Source organism: Semicossyphus pulcher, unplaced genomic scaffold (genome assembly GCF_022749685.1).
Source record: "Semicossyphus pulcher isolate SPU_LCO1_2020_fin unplaced genomic scaffold, fSemPul1.0.p SCAF_9, whole genome shotgun sequence".
Lineage (NCBI taxonomy): Eukaryota > Metazoa > Chordata > Actinopteri > Labriformes > Labridae > Semicossyphus > Semicossyphus pulcher.
This window is the reverse complement of record NW_027211770.1, coordinates 29598435-29619947: the sequence shown is the minus strand read 5'-3', so window position 1 is coordinate 29619947 and position 21513 is coordinate 29598435. Positions and strand designations below refer to the sequence as shown.

The following is a 21513-nucleotide window of genomic DNA, read 5'->3' as shown; positions in this document are numbered from 1 at the left end:
GTGCTGCTGGTCTGTTCCCAGAACCATATCTCTACCTCTCGTTTTTCCCGTCTCTCCCTTCCTGTTGCTTCCCTCTCATTCTCTCTGCGTGTGGTCGTTGAGTCGTGGCAGTTCTTGCGGCGGGAGGTGTGGTGTAACCCCGGCTGTTTTGGCAGATAAGCCTCGCTCTGCCCACCTGCTTCCCCGCTGCTCGTCAGCCAAATGAACCTGCGCTGTCACAGGCATTCACTCGGCGTTGGAAGGTTGTCACCTTGAAGGATCCAACCCAAATCGCATCAACGCTTCTAATTTTGAATCCCCGGGAAGGATGAGGAATCCAAAGCTTCTCTAAACAAACAGTAAATATAAAATTCCCCAAAGAATTGAGCCATCAAGTGAGAAAATTGCTCCTGTGTCAGTTTGTTGAGACTGAGGGATTTTAATGTCTTACTTAAAGGGCCACTTCGCCGATTTTCAACCTCAGTCCTCTCATGTTATTATTGGGAGCTAATGCCATTATGGTAGGAAATAAATGCAATTTCTCTCTGTGCCTTTGGAGGACGCTGTCCGCTTCACCGATGGGCCCTGGAAAACCTCCACCAGACTACGTAAAACACGCCATCTGGTGGAGGCCAAGGAGCTCGCTAAACTACACTTCCTCAATCTACGGCGCCCGCCTCCGATGTCTGCAGTGTTTAGTTGAAAAAACATACTGCTCTCCTGTTTTCCCTCCCAGACATTCCACATTTATAACTGAGTCATGTCTCGTTCAAAATCGTCAGGTCTGAAATGTAGCCTGCAGAGCTGAAGATTTTTTAGACGATCCACCGGTATATTCTCGTCGTATTTCAGATTCTGTTCCGCTCTGAGTCGTTGCCTGCAGCGAAAACGGTAGTACATCATTCCAGTGTCTCTCGCCAGGGCCGTTCCTTTAAGAGGGAGGGATGCAATGCATGCTGGGTGTTGTAGGAATGTAAAAGGTGGAAACAACAAGCTGTTTATACAACTTTCTCCACATCTATGGCGCCGATTTCAAATATTATTGCTTCTATCGATAAAAGAGAACACCAGCTTTGACTGACAGTGGCGAACTGCTCCTGTCACCTTGATTTTTCGCTTACAGTCTCCGTAGATCAGGATATTGCTTTTGCAAGAGAATGGGCAGAAATGGAAGTGGCCATAACCGTGCCCATCACATGTTTTGTTGTGCACACAGCCTGTGTCTGCACACGCTTCTCAGGCACTCGTGTGTACACAAGCCTTTAGTGTCGTGATTCCCTTTTAATTGATTTGTTACCGCACTAATGACGGTTATAACATGCACTTGTCTTCTTTGATGATCCAATCATCGCGGCTGTCAGGGAAGACGCTCCCTCCCACAGGCACCAGCCGCACATCCTCATAAACATCCTGAGCTGTGAGCGTAAGAGAGGCAGCTGTACGACGGAGGATTAATCGCAGCGAGCCGAGCAGCCGAGCTCGATGTCTGCGCCTCGAGCCAAAGGAGTGATTGCCTGGTGAAAAGCATCATGGTAAAGGTCAATAAACAGTGGCTTGGTTATTGTGCGGCAGATTAAAAAGGAAATTATTTTTTGGAGGAGGCAGAAGTGTGTGTGTGTGTGTTTGTTTGTGCTGTTTTCATGTGTGTGAGTGTGTGCCCTGTTTCTTTCCGTTGAGGGTTTCTCTTGGCAGCGAGTCTTCCAGCTGACCTGTCAGTGTTAGTCAGTCTGCAGGGCTGTGAAATGACCCACCACAGGGCTCACCTGCAGCCTGCAACCTCTTTCAGCTATTCCCTTCACACCGTTGCTCCCTAACTGTTTTATTCGTACTTCTATCTCCACTTTGCCTCCCCCTCCTGCTTCATGCTTACTCACCACACCTCATTCTCTCTCTCGTAGGCAGAATACTTTCTCTCTTTTCTCCGGGAACGTAATGTTTCCTGTTTGAAAGACCTCAAATAGAATCTCTTGTTTTATCATGGGCGACGGAAAATGTTCCAGGAATAGGAAGAGCCTATCTCAACAGCTCGTCTTGCTGTTTGTGGTTTTTGGACGTGTCTGATACTCCGAATGAGAGTACGTTCTTGTATTTGTTCACTTCAGTCCAGCTCCTTTATGCTCACAATAGTCAGTACACGTCCTCTCCTACCTGAGCTTAAGTGTTTTTTATTCTTGGAGTTTGATTCTGGGAAATACACATCCACGCCTCTCTTGCCCAGCACGCAGCAGCGCTGTACTTTTCCTCTGATGGTGAAGAGATGGATGATGGAAAGAGATTGATCCTCATGGCACGAACATCAGTCAAGCTGACAAATGGCAGCCCCAAAGTTGGAAAGCCATTAGCAGGCTGAGGCAGGAGTGAAGCTTGGCCAAGCCCCACTGATTTCCATGAGTCTCTCTTCCAAAGCACGGGCCAGTGCCAGGCCACGGCGGGGCGGTGGGTGTTAGCTTCACCTCATGTCCCTGCTAGCCTTCACTGCTATTATAGCCAGCATGTTGACACAGGGCCGAGCCCCAGTCATTAATGATCAAGCCCTCAATAGACACATGAATTAGTCAGGCTGTCTTTTTTTTAAAGGGTCATTTCATGTTATTTCACCTGGGAGCTATTTTTGCATATTTTGGGGTCTACGTGCCGAAGAGGTACAGAACGTTTTGGGATTGCTCCGGTAGTTTGTGGACCACTGACAGGCTCAGGTTGTTATTGAGCAACATTAAGGATCCCTACAGAGAAATATGTTTTGTTTAAGACTAAGATGCTTTTTTCAAACCCAAAACAGCCATTACATCTATCTTTTTATAGCCACCAGACTCCATTGATAAAAACAGTTCCTTCTCTACTTCTGCCTCAATCCGTAAGTTATTGCGTGTTCTACAAATACCGTGTTGGACCAGAACTAAGCATATTGAATTATAAAGTTATCCAATAACACCAGCAGACTAACCAAACGAGGCAGAAGTTAGCCAGCAACTCCCATGTTCTGAAAGCTAAAATTTCTGTTTTTGTCAATGGAGTCTGGTGGCTTTGAACAGAGCAATGTAATGACGTTATCGATGTTACCTAATCAAAAAGGTCTGTCTTTGTATGGATCATTTCCATAACACTGTCAGAAACTTAAGCCCCTCATACACCACCAGTTCAAGGCGGGATTATTACGCCTCTGTTACGTTTCGTCTTCTATATAAAACGCACGGAGGCGGTAGGGTGGGGCGAAGTTGTTCCGCCTCTGAGCCGGCATCAAAGGCAGTAAGAGAGGCGGAACAAAGGCGGAACAGCGTGAGTGTTAACAGCGGAACAGCGCCAGGTGTGTGTGTATCTGAAGCACGCGCACACACTGGGACGGCTTAACGGCGACATTGCTCGGTCCAATTTAAAATGGCAATGGCTGCATGATGGCGGAGCTTCGTTACGGTGCTGAGGCGGAACTGCAGTGTAAAAAGGACTTAAGAATAGCAGTCTAAACTCGCCATTGGCATTAGCATGTTTAGTGTGCATACTTTGATCGGATGCATTTCCCCCACAGATTCATGTTGCAGCCCGTCTCACGGCTGCCAGCTGAAGCAGTCTACTCGAGCTATTCAGAAACTTTTAGTACTTATTTAGACCTGTAAATATGTTTACATAGAGGCTATGTTTAAACATAGTGAAATCCTTTAAGTGCTGTGACTCATGGTTGGAAAGGCATACGTAGGAGTAGAAATAAGCGCTTTGATTGGCATTATGTATTTTCCACCCAGTGTGTACAGTTTGTCAACACTGATGTCATGATTCAGATTTCTGCACAAAGTAAAGCAGATGTTCTCTGGCATAAATCTCCTCACATGAACATTTGCTAGATTAAAGTGTGTGGGAAGCCAAAGTTGTTGCAGTCAGATTTTGAACATGTTCTCCTTTATATAATAACGCAGTCTTTGAGAGCAGCTGCTGGACACACGCCAGTTTGGAATACATTTGGTTTGGAATCAAATGTTCTCTGCACGGAAAAAGCAGAACGTCTTTTGAGCCTTTTCTCTTTTTAAACCAGGTGAAAGGTTAGCTTTCCTGCATTCGCCTGAGCTCCACAGAGACCAAAATATGCTTGGTAGACTTTTAACACAAGTGTGTTTTTCTTTGAGTGTCTTTGTTTTAGCAGCTGCTTTTGTAAAGAAAATATCCTTTTTTTTTTGCTCAAACAGAATAAAGAGTCAGTCGGGAGGGAGGCAGAGGGAGAGAAACATTAACGTTGCTTTGTTTTGCCTGAACTCTTCTTCTACAGTTACTGTAAAACAGCACTGAATAAACCGAGATGTTTGCAGGGAATCTCGTCCGATTCAACAACTTGTCTTCAGAAAAGACGTTAGAGTGAAAAAGCACGTGGAATGATGCAATGTAAATATTGAGAGTGAAACCTGACTGTTAAATGGTCTGTTTGAGTAACATAGGCAACGCTTGTTTGAAGATTAAAGGCACAACAAAACGCTGCTCTTAAATGCTGGTAAAAGAGATGGGAGTCTGGAATGGGCTCGGACGGGGACGTTTTCTGCTGGAGACGAGGAGGAAATTGGCGTCATTTCAGAGCGTGATTATAGCGAGCGGTAAACAAAACATACTGAAGTGTCTGATGTTTGAGTTGAGAGTAGTTGCCTCATTGTGGTTTCATGTTTGTGTCTGTGTGTTGGAATTTAACACTCTTGTGTTACACACCACGGTGACAGACAGGTGGGAAGAGAATGCCACTCTACAGGAAGAGTCGTAATGCAGATGTAGATAACAGAAGGAATGTGGCCCGACTCTTCCTCAGACCACGTTTGAGACGAGTGACAGAGTGAGGCGCTTTAAATCAGAAGGAGAACGGCGTCACACAGACAAACCTTTAATACAAAATACTTTTGGCCTTTCATGTGTGATTAAACTAAAGCGTTGGACGCTGAAAGATCCACTGAGTAAGTAATTTTTCATCATTTCTGTCTTTTCTTTGTCTGTAGGTCTGTATGAGCTGACGAACGATTTAACCTTCGACATTAGCTGAAGTCGCAGGCTTTTAACTCTCCGTAGAGGATTTTAAGAGAAACTCAATTACACTGTAGAAACCAGCAGAAACAAAAAGGAAAAAGGGATTGTGGGTATTCTCAAGGTCCTGTTTTTCCTCCTACCTTGGTAGTATAAATCTAGATTGTCCTTCTTTTAGCTGTGACCCTGAATGAGGCGCAGAAACATGGAGAGAGCAAACGGTTTGATAGGTTTAATGCAGAGTTAAAGGCATGTACAATATACACATTTAGCTTCAATTTAATTGTAATCATAATAAATACTTATTAAGCTAAAAGTGTAAGTAAAAAAGGATAACAAAAGAATAACTGTCACCCATCATCAAAACCATGAAGCATTAGGACGTAACGTGAAACTCGCACTTTAAACATTTATTTTGTCAACAAGTGGGCTGCGTCCTGGAGCGACACACATACCAGTATAACATGTAGAGAGAGGTATGTTATCGTGACACGACAGCCTTGACAGCCTCCATCCTCACAACAATCAACTTTACCCTAGGCTGAGCTCAACTACCGCAGCGGTAGCTAGCAGGACTGCAAACTGGACATGGTGAAAACAAATGTTCGGCTGTGATTTGTTTGTGTTTTCAAATGAAAATGAATTGAAATAGTATAAAAACACACGTTTCTATTAATAATTAGCTTTAGAAAACCTTCCCTCTGCGATACCCCCCAAAAACAGACTGCACCTTATATTCCGAATTTAACGGTGATAAAATCTCATGTCAGACGTTGAGCATGTGGTCTTGGGACATCACTTAGATATATCTTATTTTAAGTTGGCAGAATTGAGAAAGAGATTTTAGACAGATTAGGTCCCAACACACGGTGAAACAAAAAATAATTAGTTTTTATAATAGTTTTTAAAAAGTCCAAAGATTTGACCCTGAGGCCATTACAGAGGGAGTCATTTATACAGAAGGCCCCCACTGCCTGTTTAAGTAGCCATAAACCCTGATCCCATATTGGACTCGTCTCTTTTCTTACGCTTATGGATTCTTCTTGACCTTAATTCAACCGGGCTGCTCTTTTCAGATGGAAATCTCCTTTTTGTGATCGAGCCGTGGCCAGAATGGCGGCACATTTGTCACATAAATGAGCACAGACTCTATACTCTAAAAGGACAGGAGGAAGAAAGGAGGAAGGGGGAAAAGCAGGGAATAGAATGGGGAAAATCTTTCAAAGGAATTGAACCATGTACTAAACAGAAAATGAGGAAAGCATAAAAAAGATTGGAAATGTATTAAAACCGTTCCATTTGGCCTTTTCTGTCCTGGCGATGTCCATTACGTTACTTTGACAGCCATTTAAGATGAGAGTCTGTGATTTCCCAACAGATGACGCAGCCCGCCTGAAAGCACATTTAAGAGCATTTTGAGAAAAGCAATCAAAATGAAAAACACTCCTTAAGAATCAAATATCACTTTATTTAAGCCTTTTAAGCACCGGAGCCTGTGGGAATGCAACTCGCAGTGGTAAAAATGCTTTTATGATTTCAAAGATGAGTCTCATTAAACATCCACAAAAATCTCAGTGAAAAAAAAATATTCATAACTACAAAACCTAAAAAAACGACTTGTGTTGCTGTTTGCTGACCATTTCTGAAGACCGTGTAGGCGGGGCAGATCACGTTTTAATCGACCTCCTTCTGGCTCGGCTCGTGGCGATGGCCTGCAGAGTTAGTTTCAGTCTTCTGATTCAGAATCAGAGGAGGAGGCAGTGCCTACTGAAATTATTCAGCTCAATTGACCTCTGCACGCTGAGATACAGAAAGCTTCTACCCGTCTTACTCTTGAGTAGAATAGTTAGCATACACGAGCAACGGCAGCTGAGATGGTCCTATTTGTTCACAGGGCTCTGCAGCATTAGCTGATGCCGTACCGTTATAGAACTAAACATTCGCTGCCCTAAATAAGCACCTGCAGCCGATTGTCACCAGCCGTGCCCGAGAATAGATCGTTAATGGCAACAATTAACTCCTGCAGCCGAAAATAGACGACCCCAACCATCTCTCGACGCCCAACACCGCCAACAACCACCTTCTTTCTACACTCAACACCTGCAGACTAAACTTAATATCCACAATCACCCAAAGACATCTTTCAGGACGTTTACAAGTTTACATGGCGATCGTTAGAAATACGGAAGAAACTAACTTCTTCATAGATGCTTACTGTCATATGCATAAGACCCTGAATTACCTAGTTGGATGGCTGGATAAAGGATTGCAGTAAAAGGCTTTAATTGGAGTCGCTCAGGTCAAGAACAGGACAAGTCTGTTCCTCGAGACATAAAATACACTATGTGTCATTATAATTATTACCACCCTCCTGCATTAAGATCCTATGCAAACTGTGACTACCAGTTATTAACTTTTAAAACATGTTTTCACGGTGTTGGTGTTAAAGTGAGTGCTCCTCATTAGCAGTGTAACTACCCCACCCAGCAGCAATTGACAAACTACTTGTGTCTGGATTGTCCATCTGTGGCTGCTTGTTGGAGGGATTTTAAGACCATATGAAATCTCATCTGCCACCTTGATTCCTTGTTTACCGAAGAGCTCTGCACACTGAAAACCTGGCAGAGGCAGGCTTAAGAGTGTGGCTGTCGGGGGGGAAATAAGGGATAGCGTTGACAAGGCAACGGGAGCTCATTATCTCGTCGTCTATGCTGGTCCACGGCGCGCCATTGATGGGTGCCAGAGGAGAGTTTGGAGCAGACAGATGGGGTTGCACCCTACGATTCGCACAAAAGACGCTTGAGCAGGAATAACACGTCCATGGAAATGACATGTCGGCGCTGTAATCCTGGATTACCTGTCTGCTTCGCTCTCCTTCGCCGTGCGTCTGCATGTCGCACATTCCACGTCAGACGAGATAACAAACAGGGGCTCAGCCTCCACCGCTGTGAGACTGTGTTTGAGCCGTGTTGTCGACATACAAACTGTGTGCAGCTCTGCCTCCGCTCATCCTCTGCTGACCAGTGTTTGACAGGATGTGATGCTCTGGGTCACGTGATCAACATTCTGCTTATAACTGATTTTGTCTGTGAGCGATCATATCGAAAGCACTCAAGGATGCAAACATAATCTGGTGCAGTGACGTAGGCGTAAGCTGAACTATGATAACAAAAGATGGCACACCTGTTTAGTCTGAAGCACATTTGTGTCACAGCGTGGAGTAAAAGTTTGCCCTCTGTTCGGCGATATAAAAAAATCACAACAATAAACTCGATAAATCACAATTCCATCATCATCACAGTATGAACATGCAAAAAAAAAATTAAAAATTAAAAAGTGTTCACAATCTAAAGCCGCATTCCCACTGGTCAAAAAACCCAGTAACACCCGCTAACACCCAGCGTTTTTGCTTATTGGGACAATCTGCACTCAGACCTGGGTCAAACGACTTTGCAGCAGACCCGGGTAATTATCGCCTCGACTCTGATCGGCATTGATGGGAACACAAAACCCGGGTCGACACGCTAATCTCTGCTCCCTTCCAGCACGATGCTATGCTCCGTCTGTTACTTCTGTGACTCCGCCCGTCCTGTCCGAGCAGCGCTCGAACATCGTTCCTAATTTGTTGATTAACAGACTGAATGAGTAATAGAAAGAGACAATCAGCATCTATAAGCAGGTCTTCCCGGGTCTGAAAAACCTGCATCAACTCGCTAATTTCAGTGGGAAAGGAGTAAAACAAAGAATATAAGTTATAACTTTGGATTCAGTGAACGGTTGTAGACTTTTTCCTTCACAGTGATCCTGGATTTGGTTCTGAGGTTTGACTGACTGGCGGTAGCAACCAGGGACCAACCAAGCTCAATATTTAGCTTTAAAGTTGTTTTTGGATCTGGTTGTCTTCCACTCCAACACTGGCTGCACCACAGCTGTCGCAGCTAATTGGCCTAAGTTACAGTCATGGCATCTTTTCTATATGCCAACTTGAGTCGTCAAATGTAAATCATGTGTGAGCTGAGTGCTTAAACTTTCAGTTTGGAACCATCCCGTGGTCCTACATGAGTTTAAACATGTAATCCCACGCAGCCTTTTTAAGCTGATAAGAAAACATCTGAAGCGAGGTGTGGAGGACACATTTGGGGCTTTGAGCCAGAGAGATCTACATCAGTAGCTCTGTGGGGCCGTGCGGGAATTTCCCAGGGATCCATTTGAAGGTAACTTGCTTAAATTTGGAAACATATATGGGGGGCAATTTATTTTATTTTGCTGGCAGGTGTGTTTTAGAGGTCATGGGGTTAGGGCCTGAAATTGTATTTAAGTCTGAACATTCTGAGTGATAGGCAGAGAACTTTCCACTTCTCTCTTTATGCTGCATGTCACATGTAAGTAAAGAGACTTGATTCATAACAGTTCTTCAAAAGATTATCTTCAACGAGGAGAATTTCCATCACAGCCGTCCTCAGAGACTGGTTGGACTGCAGCCACTGGTCAGATTTATCCACAGGAGGAGAGAAAACCTCCGACGAGCAGCCCTGTCTTGCATCTTTGTTCAGTCCCGTCCTCACCGCTTTATTTCTAGAGTGAAACAACTTCTTTTCTGAGAGTTTGCGAATTGTTTACATTCCCGTCTCTCAGCAGTCAGAGCACTCCGTGCACGGTGTGTTCTGCTGCCGGTGTTTACCGAGGGGTACGTCTTGTGTTTGCAAGAACTGAGTGGGAGAAAGGGATTTGATTTTTTTTTACTCTTTCTGATTTGCATGATTTTGGTTGGGAGCTCTGTGGCAGCCTGCAGAATTTTTTAGTTGCATTTAGTCGGCACAAATAGTCAGTAGCTGAGAGAGAAGGCGCAGATTTGACATCTTGGGTTTCTTTTGAGAAGGCCTGCTCCGCTCTCGTGTGCATCACATGTGGAAGTCACATCTTTTGTCCGAGGGCACAAAAACATGGCAGAAGCTGATGAGCAGCGTTCTTTAGGCTGAGCTGAGCAATACTGCACTGACAATGTGACTGCAGAAACCATTAATACATCTAATGGGGGGGAAATATGTAAAGATGACTTCAGGTAACTTCAAAGACCTAAGGAGACAAGATGTCACCACATTTCTCTAAGGTTGTTTTACGTCGTCATATACATTGTCATTATTTTGCAAAGCACAAAAAGCAAGAAGCAGGGTTACCTTTGAGTTATAATACGTGTGGAAGGGAGGCATCACATGTGGGCATGCCTGCAGGAAGGCAGGTGACGGAGTAGTAAGGGTGATGAAGTCTTGTTGAGGGGATGTCAGATGAACACTGAGGACCCAGGAGGCCGAGGTTTCATTCCAATGTGGAACAAAAAGTCAACACGTTTTTTGTCCCTAACTTAAGCAGGTAAATGCTCCTTTAAACCAGGACAAAAACACATCTTCCAAATACTGTCTGAGATCTGCAGACTTTCTGTAGTTAACCTTAACGATCTGTTAGGTTCGCTGGCTCTGCAGACACACACACGAGAGTGCAGTGTTTTATTGAAGGCAGGGAGCTTATCATGGGCTTCCTTCTCCTCCAGTGCCTTGCTCAGAGGCTTCTCTGCAGTTATTGTGGGGGGAATACAGCACATTAAATCCCCTTCTTCAGCCTCTCTTGTGTAGAACATGGAGAAAAGATTATTAACTATTAAAGGTTTTTACTTCCCGTGGTGTTGATAAGGGCCGAGATCCTCAAGAGTGGAGAAGCTCCTGTACTGATCATGCAAAGAACAAGCTGAAGGGCTGAATGTTACCTCTCTGTAAACATATAGGACACATACTGATGCCACATCTCGCTTCACTGCTATTTCTCTGTCAGCTTACGTGTCGTTTACTTCTGACATTTTCCAATTTAGCTGTCAAAGCTGCTGGAAGGACACGGAGGGAAAAAAATTACATACCAACAAAGCAGAACACGCACAAAGGAGCAGCACGCTTTGTTGTGTACACTATAGCCCAATAACACCTCACATATTCACTAAAGCAAATCAGATATGAATAGACATTCATACTTCTAAATTGATGCGTCTCTCGCGGTGGGAGGGACTCGAGTGCTGTAATTGTGAAGCGGGAGGGTGACAAGGTGTAAAAACAATACCAGCCTCTGTCTGTCTGTCTCACACACACACACGCACACACACATGCACACACACACGCACAGTGTGTTTATGAAACCTTGGTGAAAAGTGTTTGTATCGTCATGTTTGCATAAATACATGTTGAGTTGCTTTATAGCCTGGTGACTGTGGGGGAAAAAGGCTCCTTTCAGTGTAATGTGCTCTTTAATAAAGACACAAGTTGCCAGATTGGGAGTGTCAGTGCATGTGGCATGCAGCCTCTTCAGGTGATTTATGAGCGCGCTGCTAGGCTATTACATTATGGGCCCCAGTCCTATTCAGTGAGGGCGATAAGAGCAGCCCACCTCTATTGAAACTCTGCAGGTACAAGCGTTTTGTTTTAGTGGAATATCGCTGCTTTTTGATAAAGGAATTAGGTATGAGGAGAATCTAATCATGTTGTCTGTGCTGCCGCTGTAGCTCATCTATTAGGCTGTGCTTTTGTCCTTCGCAGTTTGCAGAGCATGTTCGGGGAGGATGGCTCTGAATTGTTTGCATCTTCATTGAATTTCAAATTGTAGACCTCTCTTTATTGTGTAAACAATATGCATGAAGCAACCTAACCAGAGTAACGTTTTTTAACCTATTGACTGCTGCTTGAATTTATATCGGATCGATGTTTACCAGAACAGTTTGTGCTACACTTAAAGAACAATACTGCAGGAAGAAAAGGTGCTCGTCTGCAGTTTCCTCCCACTCTGCGCGGCTTTGGACCTGGCCTTGTGTTTGCAGAGAGGCGCGAGGCCGACACAGCGAGGCCAGAGTTCACACCGCAGAGCGCCTCAGCCGAAAGGCCAGTTGTCAACCGCCGGCGGAGGGAAAAACAACGGGGCATCAGCCAGAGCGGTTTGGAAAAAGGACGAGTCAGGGTCGCTTTCAATTAGCACAGCATGTCATCACTGCAGTGAGCCGCAGGGGCTGGGAGGAGGAGGAGGAGGAGGAGGAGGAGGTAGAAGAAAAAAGGTAGAGAGCAAGACGGACTGAAGGCACAAAAACTCCGTCAACAATCAGCCATCAGCAGAGTTTAATACAAGTGATTAGTGAGATTTCTTCGAGCATTGTGCTGCGTTCTTTCAAAAGAACCGACTTCTGTTTGTTTTGAGACTTTCAGGACTTTTTGGCCCGATCCTCACAGTTGTTGCTATTTTACTTTCTCCCCAGCCTTCTTGTTTTTGTGATCACAGTCGTAAAGACATCGCAAGGCCACAGTTACTTCTGACAGTTTCTAAATGAGTTGGCTTTCTTTGTCTCTCGGGATGATGTGCCAACAGATTTCTGTGCTGGCAAGTCCGACCAAACTTTCGACTACAGAAGTGGAGACAGAGATGAACTTTGTCAGATATGAGGGACTGACTCAGAGCTGCCTTCCAGCACGATGGAGGAGCGCTATAATTAATAGGTCTAATATTCCACTTCATCCTGACAGGCCCTCAAGAACTCATTTGAGACAAGAAAGCATAAAGACCCATCTCACTGTCATACTGGTGCTGATAAAGACCAGTCTCCTTATGATTCATGACAGCAGATAAGAGGTCCAAAAAAAGCAGCTAGTGCATCATTGGCTGTCCACCGCCCATTAGTGATGACATCATTATGTCAGAGTTTGAGATGGATTGTGGTGACAGACTGCAGAGCTATAGCTGTTCCCTTACGTTTTAGCGATAGGGCCAAAACTCTTCTTCAGACTTCTTGTAGAAGGCCCTCGTTTCCCTCTAGCTCCCCCACATGTCGATAGATGGCTGTAAGCGAAGAGGCCGATTTCATATAGTGAAGCTGTGGAGGGTGGACCAAGCTTGTTAAAGAATAACCGCACATATAGGACGCTCTAAAACAAATGCTTATGTAATGGGGCATCATTCCATTGGTCAACACTACATCTGGCATCCTATTGGTCAGAGGATATCGACAGGTTAGGCTGGAAATATGTGCAACCAACGATACATCGGAGTGCAAGCATACTTTTTGAGCAGAGTGAATCTAAGTATTAGCATGGGTTGTTTGCTACATCATGGCCACTGTTATATGTATTTGTAACAGTAAAAAGTATGCTCATTGGTATACAATAACTCTTGTATACAATAACTCTGGATGAAAGCTGTTGAGTAAGTTGGCGCTCTAAAGTAAAGCAAAACATGCGCCAAAGATGCAGGGGAGTTATTGCACAACAAAATCTGCAGTCAGAGGAAATCAGTGCAAGCTTATAGTGTGAGCACAAGCAGAGCAAATCCAAGTGCAAGCAGGGGCTGAGAAAATCTAAACATTAAATCAATACGTCATGATTCTTAACTGAATGCTTTTGAGTAAATATAGGAAAAGGAAACATATTTCCAGAAGCTGAATGCGACCGATTATTGCACCAACGCTTACTTGGATTGATCTCCCTCGAGGTTGGGCGAGGGCCAGCAGGAGCAGCACACGGCTGGTGGTTGTCTCCTGCTGCAGAGGCAGCCTGAGACGAATAATGCGGCTCCTTATTTGGAAGGAATTATCCACTCAGAAGTGCGAGGCTATTTATGATGAGTGTGGGTGTATGTAATGAGTGTGGCCATACCAATGTGCCAATTAGTCTCGTTCTCAGAATATCATACATACATGCCCGCCTCGCCGCTTGTTTGGAATGACAATGTTATTTGGCTTGAAATAACTGCAGCAGTGAGGCTGATACGGGGCTGGACTGATATGGAGTCTGAAGCCCATTGTCACTTCTAATAAAGTATGCTGTGCTTTCCAATAGTTTAAATCTCAGGATGGAAATGTGCCAAAAATACTTTTTGACCATGAGAGAGTAACACTGTCAACTGAGACAGAGGGTAATTGAAATTAAGTCGGACTGCGAGAAGAGTCCTGATCAATTCGGCAATGAATTTGTCCTCAAACAAAAAGCATCACATTTATCATGTTGGAGGTTATACACCGACACTAAGTGGCCAGTAATTGACTTTTAATAAAAGGCAAGTATCAATTTAGACTGAAATTAATCTGCCAATATTCCAGAGTGAGTAAGAACCATAATGAGTATTTAAAAGAAAAACATTTAAAGTTGCAAAGAAAACAAATCCTGAAGAAGACGGACTGGATCTGAGTCTGCCCTTGAAAAGCTTCATTTGTCAGTCAAGACAGCCTTTAGTTTAATCTCATTTTGTCAGTTGAATCTCTGCACTCTAAGAGCATCTTTGTGCAGCCCTGAATTTAACTTCACCTCTAGATGTTAGCCCTTGAGACTCAGATATGTACGCCACAGATGTGATGTGTGTTTTATTAGTTTTACCTCCAAAGGACAGCTGGGAAATTAAGTGGAACTCAATCCTTCCCGCACCTCAGTGTTAAACAACACTCATCAAACACACATTACATTAAATCTGGTTAGAAGCTGCCTTTATTATGTCATGTTTTTCTCATAGTGAGGGCAAACAGGAAACTAATATGGAAATGTTTAAACAACACTAGTTTCTTTCTGTGTTTGTGGTCAGTGTAGCCCAGTTGTTTTCCCTTGCTGTGTGCAGGTGCATTGTGGAGAGAGGCCTGCAGAGAACTGAGCAATTTGTCTGACATTTTTCAAGTAATAGGTATTCAGTTGGACTTTGATTGAATTCTTGTTTATTACACATGCACTGGCTGTTCTTTTCGGAATCATCTCAGAGGGAAACATGCATTCCTAATCTCTAAAGTTCTTTAAACAGTCTCTGTGGATATTTTTCAGCCGGCCTGGCTCCTCTACCCTCGCACATGTCACACCCCCAGTCCATTACATTCTCCTCCTTTTCTAAAAGACTGCAATTAATCTAATTAGTAATCAATCAGCCGTTGGGCCTCCCGCCTCCTCTTTGCTAATGGAGGATATGACAGGCCTGGACCTTGCATTATTAATACCTCCATTCCTGGAGCCCAGGGCCCCCCCCTGACGCCCGCAGCCAGGGGCCATTGATCACTACCACAACCCAGTGAGCACCGCGAGGCCTACAGGGAAATATCCAGGGGAGTGGGAGTGGAGATGGGAATGTCTGTGTCGGATGAATCTGTTTAGGGGCCTTCGGGGTGATTTTGGGAAAGTGAGGGATTTTGCCAAGTTTGCTCAGGGGAGGGTTAAACAGATGCAAAACTCCTAACAGCAAGATGTTGTCTTGGTGGTGTGTGGGGTCTGCAGCGGAGTTCTTGGTGTGTTTGAAGCAGATGAGGGATTGTTTGAGTGGTGTTAATAGGATTGTTGTGCTCTGAAAAAGCTCATTTGGTTAATGGGGCTCACCTCAAAACTATTATGGCAGGATAAGGGGGCCTCTCTGCGGGACTATTTCCAGAAAATGAGATTAGAAATTATAGGACGCCACAAAGCGCCGGGGCACAATGATTGCGGTGTGGCAATGAAACAATCACAGCAACATTACCCCTCGTCTCCCACGCGTTATATGAGCACCCAGTCTAATAACCGAGCAGCTGAAGTTACAGAGCTGGATGACAGCCCCACCAGCTGATCTCAGTCACTAAAATCGATACTGGAACCTTCTCTGTGCAGGCTCGGGGAAAACAAAAACAACTGAAGAAAACAACCTCATTGGTCATGGTTAGCTTCCACGTCACACAGAAACGGGTCCCTCCTCCTGTGTCCTCTCTAACTGAATCACTCAACCCTAATTCATCCGACCTCTGTGCCAGCGGCTGCTAATCATGCTGGACATCAAGTGTCGATGTTTTTTCAGGACATGCTGTTAAGTGTCATCAACTTTTAGAGAAATCGTGAAATGTCATTTTATAAGATCGAGACCCTGAAGAGCCAGATCAGAGTTCACTGAGTCTGGCACAGCCTGAAAAAGAGATGATATTGTGATATTGATTGTGACCTTGTGTCCCAGCCAACTGATGGTTTTTGACATGAGAAACCGCTGCGGTCTGTCCACAATGTGACCAATGTGTGGGGAGGTGGAAGTAAGTGGTCAGAGGTTTGTGTAATGGAGCCTATTAATCTTTAAATGCAACTTCAGTGTTGACATCACTCTCTCTCCACCAGGCCACTTCCCATGACTAAGACCTGGTGTCATTTGGCACGGCGGCCATGACCTTTCCACTAACTAACCACGGTTGTGACTTCAGCCCCGCCCCCCTCCCCCCTTCTTTACACCACACAGGTTATGTTCCATAAGCCTGCGTGCCGACGCTGTCACACACCGCTCTGCTTAATTTGCAGAAGGCTGGGCTTGTTAAGTGTTTACAGGCCTTCGGTGGCTTCATGAGGCCTCGGAGGGAGTCGGCGGTGGTGTTGAGCTCACAGCAGCTGCAGTCAGCTGCCTCATTCAGGAGGGATTGGGAAAGCAATGCAGCTCATCTGCTGTGCGAGTGAGTCAGTGAGCTGCACATGCTTAAGCCATGGCAGTAGGATGTGAGGAATCGCTCTGTGGTCACAACCTCCCCCTTTCTCATTTGTGAGCCGTGAGTGCAGAGGTGTGTAACGGAAAAGGTCTGTAGGGGGTGAGCTTAGTAACGGGGAATACACGGGCAACATGCCATTAGTCACCTCTGTTCAACAGAAACATCCTTAGTGTGTGTGTTTGGGGGTTAATGAACTTGCAAGAATGGATTTACAGGAAGTTCATGTGTCATGAATTCTCTACATTAATGATTGTGGTTTTCTTATGGGGAGGCTGGCTAACAGATTACTGTACAGTTAGTGAGATGAGTTATAGGGCTGCCCTCGACTTATTCACCTAGTAGTCGTTAGTTTAAGACATAAGTTGAATAGTTGTCGCATGTTTAAGATGTTAATTTGATGATCTAAATATATTATTTTGTTTGGATCAGAAAATGGTTTGAGTTCCATTATCTCTGTGAGGGGAAATTCCTGTTCTTGTCGATGGAGTCTGGTGGTTTTAAAGAGAGAAAGGTTTATCTCCGCCGTAACATTACATTACAGCTTGTTTTGCGGCTGCCAGCTGATGCAATCTACCAGGGCTACTCCAAAGTGTTTGTACCAACTATTATACTCCAGACTTTAGGTCCTAGAATATGTAAACTAGGGATGCACGATAGTATCGGCACGTTATCGGTATATGCAGATAATTATTTGAAAATGACATACTGGCATCAGCATTTTTCTGGCGATATTTTCCACCGATAAAACAGCACTTCAATTCTGCCTGAATGCTCGATGATTCCCTAAAAAAAGAAAAGAAAATGTTACATGCAGATAAATATGGCATTTTGTACATAACCTAAGTTGAAGTAGTTTTCTTATTTTGCCCAGTAAAGTTTTAAAAGCACTGTATTATGTTATTTCTGCATCAGCCAGCGGGTCAGGACAATAAGAGTAGGCATGATATCAATTCTCCTACAGGGGAGACTTGATGTTCTCTGCTATTAGGTGGAAAAAACATCTGCCTAATATATCGGTAATAATATATATAAATATAAATATCGGCATATCGGATATCGGTAAAACTCCAACATCATGCATCCCTAATGTAAACCAGCGGTCCGGCTTTAGAAATATTGGAGTTCCCCATATTGTCAGTAACAAAAAACAAGTCTCGGATGACGGGGCCATGAAGTTTACCATGAGTGTAGGCATGTGAACCACATGGTGCATCTGGTCTGCAGTAACATGCTGACTGTCAGTATGCAGTATGAGTGTGGGCGAAGCTTACATGGAAGCTGAATCATCAAGATCTCATGGCTTGTCTGTTTGCTGTCTGAACAAAGAGACGCCAACGCCTTCTTTGAGATCATGTTTGTATATGTTTCAGCAAACGTTCACTTTAATCATACAAAGTCACATGTATCTGTCATATCAATGCAAACACATCGTTTATAGTGTTTATCAATGTATCCAGATAGGAAACCCCTTCCAGTCATCTTCCTATAACCTCTCTCTTATGGCCGCCATGTTTGAGCCCATAACCCAGCACAACCAGCACATCTGGCTTCTGTCACGGCCTCCCTGCTTGTGCTGCTGTGATGTTATGACAGCAGAGTGACTGAGGAGATTACACTAAGCGCACATAGAGCTCCTCTTCATGGGGTTCTGGGGGTCAATGGCCCCGTTTAGGCAAAACAGACGAACCCCCCGAGGTTATTCAGCCATGTGTTTGCAGCGCAGCTGCTCCTCTCGTGTTGTCCGTGCTCATGTTTGTTTTCTGTGTTTGCTCTCACAGGAAGTTTGTTGAAGACTGAACGTTCATAGAGGGAGAATCCCGAGGGGGTTTCAACCCCTGACGCCCCACCAACCACAACCCCGTCTCCTAGACCTGCCCTTCTAAGGTCACTTCCTGTGAGAAGTAGGAGGAGCTAAAGATTGGTGGATTATTGGATCGTTGGACGTCACAAAATCTGTCTGTAAGTTGTGAGACCTTTTTTTTTATTGAAACAACTTTAACACCATTAGTTCTGCTATTTTAAGCTTTGATCTTTTTATCTTGTTTGTTTTCCCTTTTCATGAACACTGGGGCCCTGTTACTCACTTAAAAATCCCATGCCAACTCGCCGTCACTGAACAATAAACCGCCCCATAAATCTGTGTATTTTTTGCCCACTTAAGAGCAACAGAAATACATTGTGCTAAATGTTTAACTTGCATTTTTGTACATGAACAGAGCAACTTTAGCATTCAGATGGTGTCGTGTTTATGTCAATCTGATGCATGTAAGTCAAATATTCACCCTTTTTTTGCTCTGTTTTTGGTCTCCACCACTTCCTGCGATAAGTATCTGACTCAATGAGCCGCTAAGTGCTCCTTTATGCTCTCAGCTAGTCTCTAACCGTGTCTCTTTGCTGTCAAGAGCTCAACTGATAGTGCTCAGTGGCTTTTTACAGCACCACCTGCTGTGGTGAAAATCACCTGAACTTTGATAGTAAGCTTGTAGGTCTGACAGGAGAGCTGACATAGGATTTGCAGAGCTGCAGATTCAAGTGAGAATTCTCTATTAAGCCTGCTTGAAGTAACTGATCTACAGCGATTTTGATGCATTTACTGGCGATTTTAGTGTGGCTGTAAAGTTCTCTGGCACCTTCCTGGCTAACTGTGTGTATCCATGTTTTGTTCCCCCTCAAACTCATCGGAGACGCTCCTCAAACCACTGTGTCGCTGAGATGAACGCAGCAAATCATGACATATATATAGTATGTGCTGTAATTTCAGGTTCGCACCCTGTGAGGCTCAGACTGGCCCCAGTAATGGAGAGACAACTGTCTGCAGGTTAATAGCGTTCCCCTATTACACCGTAGCTGATTGTATAAGCCAGCGCAGGTCATGATTCTGAAGTGTTTTTCCAAAGTGGCAGAAAGACTCTCGAGAGCTTTCAATCACAGCTCGGCCTCACTCTCACAGTTAGACAAATAACCAAGTAGACGTACTTTATGTAGCAAAACACATTGTTTCACCAGGGCTGGCCGGGGCCATTGTCCCCATGAGCTCTTATTTGCAGCGGTTTGACAGCACAAATGCTCACGTCGGGCCATCTCTTTATTCATACCCCCTTTCAAAGCGTCACCATTGTGCTGTGATCCCTCTTTTGGCTAGCTGTGCATATGTTCAACACGGGGCCCATTGTGGAGTATTGTGTGTCAGTCAAAGTGAATGGAAGCCCACCACTTTTGCATTTCTCTCTGCTGACAGGGGGGAAACAATACATGACGGTTCGTTAAGACAGTTGAGGATATAGGAACGAGGTGTTGAACTGCACCACTGGCATCGTGGTGGCATGAGGGCCCCCGGTGTGGACAGCCGCTTTCTGCCTGTCATTATTGATGAAACAAAGACGCATCAAAGGGGGGTGAAATGGGACAAAACGGCAGTGAATGCGGGCGCACAGGCGTGAAACATGATCAGACCGCTGAGTTGAATCGAAGTATTATCGTGCCAAAAATGTGAGCGAGCGAGAGAGGGAGGCAGAAAGAGAGTGAGTGGCATAGCTTTCATATCTTGTCACCCACTCTGCTGACAATGCGGCCGCTGTGTTAGTTAGCATAGTTTGATGCATACTTTAGATGTATGAACATTTGTTCATGGCCCACACATTCTTCGCAGGACAGAAACAAAAAGGATCTTTGTGCACGAAACCAAAACATCAGTAGGCTCTTTGTTAACCCCGACCTCGGTCTTATCTTACACAACTTTACAAGTAAATGAATGAAACTCTGGAACCTGCTTGATGTGACTCATAGCAGTTTATTGCTTTAAAACTCTGCAATTATAATCGTGAAACAGAGCCTACATTGATATTTTTCTTATAGTCATGTCATTGTGTGGCGTTGTTCGAAACTATTCTGGATGCAGAAACATGAACAAAATATTCGTCATTTGGACTGTAAATGGACAGTACTTGTATAGCGCCGATCACTCAAAGCACTTTTACACTACATGTCACATTCACCCATTCACACTCTGATGGCGAAGGCTCGGGGTGCACGATATTATCGGCACGCTATCGGTATCTGCAGATTATGGCTTGAAAATGACACATTGGCATCAGCAGATGTGTCATTTTTCCGCCGATAAAACAACGCTTTAATTCCACCTAAATGCTGATGATCCCCTAAAAAAGCTTAACGTAATGCTACGACATTAACTCGGCACGAGTGTGCGCTCGCACTGCCTGCGCGAAGTAATCAATATACAAATAAAGAGCCAATGAATAGAAGTTGAACAACTTTCACAACTAGCTAACAGTTAGCTCACTTTCTCGTCATTTTACCGGACGTAACAACAGCAAACATGCCGAAAAGACACTCACGGCCAAAGCCGACGCTAACTGAGTGTAACATAAACATCAGTGAAAACTAACTTACATATTCATGGACGCACACACGATAAAAAGAGTCGGCGATCACTGATGTCTCTGTAGTAGGTGCAGTAAACAAGTCCGGGCATGTCTCCCTCACTGCCGTGTTTCGGGGGGGATGCTGCATTCAGGTGTGCTCAGAAACGCGACCTTTTGTACAACGCCTCTTCAGTCAAGCGTGAAGAAGGATGCAAGATGTCTGCGGTATGACAGGTTTTGGCCACTACAATAAGAGTAGGCATGATATCAATTCAACCACAGGGGAGACTTGATGTTCTCTACAGTTAGGTGGAAAAAAAGGCCCAAGGACACTTCAATATGTGACTGTAGCAGTCAGCCTTCAAACCCCCAACCTTCCAATTCGGAGACGACCGACTCGACCACTGAGCCACAGCCGTTATTTGAACTCTGTACATTTTATAGCCTTTGAGATACGCTCATATGGCATTTTGATCATTTGATCTGCTTAGGAAGAACAGTGCCTACAATGGTCTGTAATGCTCTCTGTGATGTTATGTCCTTGCTAATCTTCAAATGCTTCATACGTTAAGATCATTAAAACCTAAGAGTTATGTAAATGATGTAAGTTACGCTCTCGCTCTTATGGTTTTTATCTTCGATGAATGTAAACAGGATTACGCACACGATTCACCCATG

At 44.4% G+C, this 21513-nt stretch overlaps 1 protein-coding gene across 2 annotated transcripts in view; it reads left to right on the top strand.

Annotated features, from left to right (window-relative positions):
* Window positions 1-21513, top strand: part of sema6cb (semaphorin 6Cb) — a 180924-nt gene that overhangs the window by 59693 nt on the left and 99718 nt on the right. Inside the window, exons 1-2 of one of the 2 annotated variants that reach the window (XM_069655667.1) lie at window positions 4837-4901; window positions 18232-18412. The gene's annotated coding sequence lies outside the window, so the exon portion shown is untranslated. Of the gene's footprint in view, window positions 1-4836; window positions 4902-18231; window positions 18413-21513 lie in introns of those variants that run through there. The other variant, XM_069655668.1, reaches the window with a different exon arrangement.